General features: G+C 37.1%; 1 non-coding gene across 1 annotated transcript; it reads right to left on the bottom strand.

Moving 5' to 3' along the window:
* Nucleotides 1–8,766: 8,766 nt before the first annotated feature.
* LOC141715396 (small nucleolar RNA R71) lies at nt 8,767–8,873 on the bottom strand. The gene has a single exon (XR_012572161.1). It is a non-coding gene; the product is annotated as a small nucleolar RNA R71 (small nucleolar RNA).
* Nucleotides 8,874–9,257: the final 384 nt, after the last annotated feature.

Here is a 9,257-nt window from a genome sequence, read left to right as displayed (position 1 = left end):
AATCTTGGGAATGTCATCATTAAAGATGTAGCTCTGGTCTCAGGACTTAAACACAACTTACTGAGTATAAGTCAAATCTGTGACAGAGGTTATCATGTTGATTTCTTTGCAGAACATTGTGAAATAGTTAGTAAATCTAAAGAAAAAATTGTTCTGAAGGGATTCAGGCGTGGTAACATTTATGAAGCTAAGCTTTCAACAAGTTCTGATGGTTCTGCAATCTGTTTAGTAAGTAGAGCCTCAACTGAAGAAAGCTGGAATTGGCACAAGAAACTCTCTCATTTAAACTTCAACAAGATAAATGAACTGATCAAGAAAGATCTTGTGAGAGGACTGCTAAAATCAGTGTTTGTTCCTGATGGTCTTTGTGACTCATGTTAGAAGGCTAAACAAAGAAAATCTTCGTTCAAGAGCAAGACTGAATCATCAATTCTTGAGCCTTATTATCTGCTTCATGTTGATCTATTTGGTCCAGTGAATGTCATGTCTATTGCAAAGAAGAAATATGCGTTGGTCATAGTAGATGAGTTCACCAGATACACATGGGTGTATTTCTTGCACACAAAAAGTGAAACTGCATCTATCCTGATTGATCATGTCAAACATCTGGATAAATTGATCAAAGATTCTGTGAAAATTTTGAGGAGTGATAATGGCACTGAATTCAAGAATCTGATAATGGAAGAGTTCTGCAAAAATCATGGAATAAAGCAGGAATTTTCTGCTCCTGGAACTCCACAGCAAAATGGAGTTGTTGAAAGGAAGAATAGAACTCTCATTGAAGCTGCACGAACAATGCTTGAAGAAGCAAAGCTTCCAACCTATTTCTGGGCTGAAGTTGTGCAGACTGCTTATTTTACTCAAAATGCAACACTCATTAACAAGCATGGAAAAACACCATATGAGATGGTGAAGAACAAGAAGCCAAATCTCAAATACTTTCATGTATTTGGATGTAAGTGTTTTGTTCTCAAGACTCATCCTGAACAGCTATCCAAGTTTGATCTAAAAGCTGATGAGGGAATCTTTGTTGGATATCCACTTTCTACAAAAGCCTTCAGAGTCTATAATTTGAGAACAAAAGTGGTCATGGAATCTATCAATGTCTCTTTTGATGACAAGAAGATCACTGGACTTGAAGATTGCATTGATCATGATCAGCTGAGATTTGAAAATGAAGATTCATATTCTGATACCTCAAGTCCTGACAGTCTAAGTCCTGATACTGTAAATTCTGATGGATTAAACTCTGATGTTATTGAAACTGTGGTGACTACGTCAAAGGAAGATGCACCAATGCAGGGGGAGCATACTCAAGATATTATCACATCTCAAGAAGCATCAGAATATACATCTGGCTCTTCAAATTCTGATTCGTCAAGTTCTGATAAGCCAAGTACCTACAGTACTGAAAATCTAAATACTGAAGGATCCAACTCAGAGAGCATAGTTTCAGGGGGAGCATCAGAAAATGAAACCGAAGACAGCATGAATCATGGGGGAGCATCCAGTTCTAGAGAAAATCTTCCATCTGCAAGGAAGTGGACAAAATCACATACACCTGATTTGATAATTGGAAATCCTGAGGCAGGTGTCAGAACTAGAACAGGTACTTCGAATGAATATCTTTACAATTCTTTTCTCTCTCAGTCTGAGCCAAAGAAAGTGGAAGAAGCTCTTCAAGATGTTGATTGGGTGCAAGCAATGCAGGAAGAGTTGAATGAATTTGAAAGAAACAAAGTCTGGACCTTAGTGCCAAGACCTAAGAATAGATCGGTTGTTGGTACAAAGTGGGTATTCAGAAACAAAACTGACAGTGATGGCATAATTGTAAGGAACAAGGCAAGGCTGGTTGCAAAAGGATATTCTCAACATGAGGGAATTGACTATGATGAAACATTTGCTCCAGTTGCTAGGTTAGAAGCCATAAGGATATTCATGGCTTATGCTGCTCACAAAAAGTTTACTGTCTTTCAAATGGATGTGAAAAGTGCTTTTCTCAATGGAGAATTGGAAGAGGAAGTATATGTTGAACAACCTCCAGGCTTTGTAGATTCCAAACATCCAGATTATGTCTACAGGCTTGATAAAGCACTTTATGGACTTAAGCAAGCTCCTAGAGCATGGTATGAGACTTTAGCTCAGTTTCTTCTGGAAAGTGGATTCAACAGAGGAACTATTGACAAAATACTGTTCTATCTCAACCATGGCAAGGACTTACTTTTGATCCAGATTTATGTTGATGATATTATTTTTGGGTCTCCAAATGACAAACTTTGCAAAAAGTTTGCCAAATTAATGCAGTCAAGATATCAGATGAGTATGATGGGAGAACTTAGTTATTTTCTGGGCCTTCAAGTCAAGCAGAGTGAAGAAGGAACTTTTATTTGTCAATCTAAGTACACCAGAAACTTGCTGAAGAAATTTGGAATGCAAGACTGTTCAAGTGCATCCACTCCCATAGCCACTGCAACAAAACTGGATAAGGATACTGGTAATTCAGTAGATATTACTGATTACAGAGGTATGATTGGCTCACTTCTCTATCTAACTGCTAGTAGACCAGATATCATGTTTGCTACCTGTCTTTGTGCAAGATTTCAAGCAGATCCAAGAGAACCTCACTTAACAGCTGTAAAAAGAATCTTTAAGTATCTTAAAGGAACAGCTGATCTAGGATTATGGTATCCTAGAGAATCAGATTTTAAATTAATAGGTTACTCAGATGCAGATTTTGCAGGTTGCAAAATTGACAGGAAAAGCACAAGTGGTAGCTGCCAATTTCTTGGAGGCAGGTTGGTTTCTTGGTATAGCAAGAAACAAAAGTCAATTTCCACATCAACTGCAGAAGCAGAGTATATTGCTGCAGGAAGCTGCTGTGCACAGATTCTTTGGATGAAGAATCAGTTACTGGATTATGGGTTAACATATTTCAAAATCCCTATTTACTGTGATAATCAAAGTGCTATTGCTATGACAGGTAATCCAGTTCAACACTCTATGACAAAGCACATCAGCATCAGGTACCATTTCATCAGGGAACATGTGGATGAAGGTACAGTGGAATTGCATTTTGTTCCCACAGATCAACAAGTAGCAGATATCTTCACAAAACCACTGTGTGAAGCTACCTTTACAAAATTGGTAAATGAACTTGGAATGATTTCAGGTTCTTTCTCTAAATCTGCTTAAACTTGTTCTATGTTATCAGACTTTATGATCAGTATTTACAGAATTAATCTCTTTGTATATTCTGTGCATTAATTGATAAATGTCTTTAAGTACTGACTGTTGTCTGATATATGTTTCTAAACTCTGATAAGTGATATGTCTGTTTCAGTAACTATTCAATCCTATGAGGATAACTGTGCTAGATACTGATCTAGTAATCTTCAATAAACAAATGATCCCATGAAAGAAGTAATTATTTCTGTGGAAATCTTATGACACAAGCAAATTCTGATACTTGAGCTTAGTTTAGTTTACTTTATTCATCTTACTACTAAGTCCCAAATTAGAATAATGCTACTCATCTGTTTAAGTTCTGATTCTAGTAAAACTGCTGAATGTACTAAGTGCTGATAAACCTCACTTATCAAAAGAAGAAGAACAAGAATCAAAGAATAATATCAGGTACTCCTTTGAGATCTAGAGTAAAAATGTGAATGGGACGACCCAAGTGCATTGCTGGTATTAAGTAAATATGCATTAGAAAAGCAAAATATTTTCTTGGTGACTTTTCACACTCTATGATTACTGGAGAAATACTCTGATAATAGCATAAATTCTGATAAACAGTCGTGACTCACTTACACTGAGAAGCCACTGTAAAATAGAATTTCAAAAGATGCATAAAATTAGCACAAAAACAGTTGAGGTGGACTCATGCATGAACTCATTTATCAGTAGGTTTCAGGATAATGACAGCTCTTTAGCAAAATTTTAATTATGACTTATTTCTAAGATGTACTGAAGTAGATCAGACTTTACTCTTTATTAGTTATTTAGCTTAATGCACACACTAATCACTCCATCTGAATGATGAAAATTTCTGTGGTGGTCTATGTTATTTTAGATAAACAGTCATTGTGTCATTTTTGCACAAATTCTGAGGACAAGTTCTAGTTATACGTTCTGATGATTAAGTTCTGACGTTCATAACTAAGAACTTATATGAGTATTTACTAAGATGAGCATTCCTTTTTCGAGTTAAGAAATTATGTTCTGATGACTGTTAAGTTCTGGTATAGGTCTAAGTTCTGATTTTTCAGTCTAACCCTTTACTTGACTTATCTGTGAGTAAAATTTGGTAACAGTCTCAGATTAATTTCGAAATGTTGAAGTGGAAGATTAATAGTCTATGGTTAAAACATAATGGCACTCGTCCTTGAAGATCATATTCCCTCTTCAGAACCTGTGGTAAATGAAGCTGAGAAGGCAACTTCTCAGAAGGATTCTGCAATTGGGGGTTCTAGGCTTCTCAAGAGGCTTAGACGTATGACGGTTCCTGAAACTCCCAAGGAATCCAAATCAAGAAGGAAGTACAAGAAACAGAGGGCACAAAGGCCAGTTTCAGATGATGAGGAGGAAGCAGCTAAGGAAGGGGATCAGGAATCTCTGATCTCACAAGACAAGGAATTTGCTCCAGTCACTTCTTCTCCATCAACTCCATCTCAGGAACCTGTATCTGACAAGGCTAATTCACCTTCTATGTCTCTTGTTGATCCAGGCACAAGTGCTGAAATTGATATTCAGAACCTGGTTGTGCCTGAAATACTTTTCTTAGAAGCTCCAACAGCAAATAATCCTTCCACAATACCTGTTACTGATGCTGTTCAAACTCCTGAGTTATCACTAACACCTTCTCTGCATCAAGATGCTGATGATCAGATTTTAGGTGAGCATCAGGATATGGCTGTTGATCAGAACTTAGTATCAGATCAGCAATTAGAGGATGTTGAAGCCTCCATTGCTACTCACACAGTTGTCTTATCAGAAGATACTGATTCTCTAAGTTCTGATGCTGCAAATGTTGGAGATACTGGTGAGGCTGCTACAACTGTAGATGCTGATGAAGCAGGTCCTTCAGGACATACTCCTCCACTGACTCTTCCTAAGTCTGAACTGGTAAAGGAGTTTGTTATCAGGGATGCACCAGTACCTTGGAGTGAAACTCCTGCAGGTCAGGAGTGGACTAAGGAATGGAACTCAGTTTCATGTGTTCCAAATGCTTTACATCTTGCTGAGCACTTGACTAAAGCTGATGAAATGTTACATTCTGATGATTTTAAAACCCAGCTTAGAGTCACTGCATTGAGTACTAAACATCTACAAGGTCTTCATTCCAACACTCATGCAGAGCTACACAAGATTCAGGAGAACTTTATCAAACAGGAACAAGTTTGGAAAATTGATAAGAAAAAGTTCTTCCAACCTACCATTGACAGGGTTGCTTATATTGAGAAAACTCAAGAGAAGCAACAAGCTCAGATTGATCAAATTCTGACAAATCAAGCTTCTCAGCAATAGCAACTTACTGAAATCCAGACCTCAGTGGAACTACTTATCTCTCTTTTATTACCTGCTGATGCCAAAAAGGGGGAGAAGGTAATTAAGTCCAAATGCAAAACCAACAAGTCACTGCAAGGAAAGGATGATGGAAAAGATGACCAAGAAACTCTGGAATGGGTAGTGGTCATAGTCAAGGTAGAAGGTTTACATCAAGACAAGCTAGTCACAGAACAAGTTCTGATACTGGAAAAGAATAAGTTCTGCTGCTGGTAAAAGGATAAGTTCTGATGAACTTCTAGATCTTGATGAGGAAATGTCAAGACAGTTATTTCTTCAAGAAAATCCAGGGATGGACTTGGAAAGTTTAAAGGAAGAAGAAGCCAGACTTAAATCAGAGAAAGTCACATCTAAATCTGAAGCTTCTGGTAAAAAGTTACTTCCAAAACCTAAAGGCATTGTGATCAAAGAAAGGATACATACTGAAGAAACTTTGGCTAGATCACAACCACAGATAGATCCAAGATCCAAGGGTAAAGAAAAGGTTGGTGAACCTATCAAGCCTTATGTACCTCCTGAGGAAGAAGAAATTACTGATGAAAAAAATGATCTTGCTCTGACTTCAAGAAAAGTTCTTAAAACAACCTCTGACATGGCTCAAGTTGTTCAGAGTCAAGAAATTGTAAGTTCTGATATTCAGAAGAAGCAAGTAACCTCTGACAGTGCTCAAGTTAACTTGATATCAGAAAATAAATCTAAAACACTCCTACCAGGATTCACTAAAGCAAAACAGACTCAATCTTTGAAGACTACTCCAAGTGGTTTTGAAGCAAGAGTAGTTACTGGAAAGGAAGCTAGAGATAAAACTGGATTGGGAAGTGCTGATGAAAGAAGAGTACACAACACTACCGATGATCCAACTTCCTTGAGTGAACCAGGTATTGGAGCAACTCCTGAGAGATTGAATCAACTAGAATCTGTACAGATGGTTTACCATACTTACTTGAAAGAATACATCATGTTGTATTTCATGACAGATGGTAGGGTTTATCATATAAGACAAAATGCCATTCCTTTGAAGTATTTTGAAGAATTGGAGCATTTACTTTTCTTACTTCAAGTGGATGACAGAATAACAGAGACTGCTGCAAACTACTTAAAAGAACAGATTCAGAGACAGAAAAGGCTTTATTCTGTTAAGTCTGACAGCAGATATGTTCCAAAGTACAGAAATCATAATGGTGATATTGTTGATATGAAGCCTAATACTGCACAGATCAGAACATATCTTGGTATTAAGGGGCTTGAATTCAATCTAGAGTCTAACAAAGCTTATGTCATAAGACTAGATCGGGAGTTGAGAAAAGCAAAGAGTAATGATCTCAAAGCTGCAATATTTCAAACTGGTGAAGATACTGCAGAGCTTAAAGATGTCAAACGGAGAATGATTGATGAACTCAGATATGCTGAGAAATGTTTGTTGAAGAATTATCTCAGAACAACTCCTGACATCAGAGAGATCAGAAAATGATGAAGCCAAGTCAAAGATCTACAACTACTTAAATTCTGATGTGTATACAGACTAAAGTTGTTATCAGAAGTTGAATTGGTAAAAGCTTTAAGGACTGTAAGTTGTAGTTATCTTGTCTATTTCTCATGCATTTGTACTTAATGTTTTTGACATCATCAAATATCTGTTAAACTTGTATATTTTGCTAATTTACAAGTTGGGGGAGATTGTTAGATATATTTGATAATGTCATGGCTAATATGTTTTATGTTTAGATTTCAGATCTTATTTGAACAGGACAAATCAGTACTTAACTGATCAGTACTTATACTGGACGACAGAACTTAAGGGATATCAGTACTTATGTTATCAGGAGATAAGCATCAGGAGATAGATATCAGAACTTAAGTGCTGAAGGATGATCAGATAAGGACAGTAGCTGATTAAAGTTAAGAAGATCAAGATAAACATAAGAAGAGATATGCATGAAGAAGGAATTCCGTGAAGAATGGAATACTTGGAATAAAAGATATCTGATTGATATATTTTAGGAAGCAGAATTATATTCCATATCAATTAGCGATTATCTTGTAACTGTGTAGTATATAAACACAGACATAGGGTTTACACTATAAGTGTTATCATTATCGAGAATATTATTTAATATAACCCTAGCAGCTCTCGTGATATTTTGTTTATCACTGAGAGATAACAGTTCCAGATTGTAACAGAGTTTATTATTTCAATAAAGTTTATTTTCTGTTACATAAGTTCTTGAAGTTTGATTTGATTGTAATAAACACTGTATTCACCCCCTCTACAGTGAAAGTGTGACCTAACATGGTAGAATGGTATTTGTACAATGAAAGTTGGCGTTTACTAGTTTCGTGTTATCTGATTAGTGTAATCACCATCACATGCTAAGGTTAAGAACGAAAAAGGCTATTGAAGGAAGTAGTAATGAAGTTACGATCCCATATTTGTCATATATAGTAATTCAACCTCAATTCTCTTAGTTAATGTTATTTAGTATAATCTCTTAGTTTAATAAAAACCCAATTTGTTATTTGTCTTAGCATTGAGCAATAACCATACATTGTTGCATAGGTGCATAAATTGAACTTAACCTAAACCAGTCTTTGTGGGAACGAATCTGATTTATATCTTATACTACTTGCGAACGCGTATACTTGCAGTGGATTTTAGTGCGTGTTTTCGCCCTAACAAGTATTTGGCGCCGCTGCCGGGGACTCGGTGTTAAATTTTAGTTTATGTTCTTGTCATCAGTGGTCGTTAAAGTTCAGTGACTCAGATTCTTTTACTTCACGATTTATTTGTTTGTGTTTCAGGTACTCATTACAATGGGAGATCCAGCAGCACAATCGAAAGCCTTAACGGATTTTTCTCAACCCAAGATCAATGACATTCAATCTAGCATTGTCAGACCAGCTATCATAGCTAATACCTTTGAGATCAAGCATGGCATAATTCTATGGGTGCAGAATTCAATCCAGTTTGGGGGTTCTCCAACTGAAGATCCCAGTATGCACATTAGGGATTTTATTGAGATCTGCGACACCTTCAAGTTCAACGGTGTTTCTGAAGATGCTGTGAAGCTGAGACTTTTTCCATTCTCTCTGAGGGACAAGGCTAAGAGCTGGTTACACTCTCTACCAGCTGGTTCGATTACTACTTGGGATCTTGCTCAGAAGTTTCTTACTAAATTCTTCCCTATGGCGAAGACAGCTGCAATCAGGAATGCTCTTACTCAATTTGCGCAGCAATCAGGATAATCTTTATATGAAGCTTGGGAGTGCTACAAGGAGATGCTTAGGAAGTGTCCTCATCATGGAAAGCCTGATTGGATGATCATCAATTGTTTTTACAATGGGTTGGGAGCACAGTCCAGACCCATGCTCGATGCAGCAGCAGGTGGAGCATTATGGGCAAAGAGCTATAAGGAAGCTTATGATCTAATTGAACTGGTGGCTGCTAATGAATATCAGTATCCAACCCAGAGATATCCACATGGCAAGGTAGCAGGAGTTCTTGAAGTGGATACAGCTACGGCTATCACTGCTCAACTAAAGGCATTGTCTATGAAGATTGATTCTCTGGCTAACTATGGTGTTAAACAGATAATTAGTGTTTGTGAGTTGTGTGCAGGTCCGCATGCGACGGAGCAATGCGCTATATCTAGTGACTCAGCTCAGTTTGTGAGCAACTTTCAGAGATCGCA

Source organism: Apium graveolens, chromosome 3 (assembly GCF_009905375.1).
Source record: "Apium graveolens cultivar Ventura chromosome 3, ASM990537v1, whole genome shotgun sequence".
In the NCBI taxonomy this organism is placed as follows: domain Eukaryota; kingdom Viridiplantae; phylum Streptophyta; class Magnoliopsida; order Apiales; family Apiaceae; genus Apium; species Apium graveolens.
The sequence above is the reverse complement of the archived record's forward strand: the minus strand, read 5'-3'. Positions and strand labels throughout refer to the sequence as shown.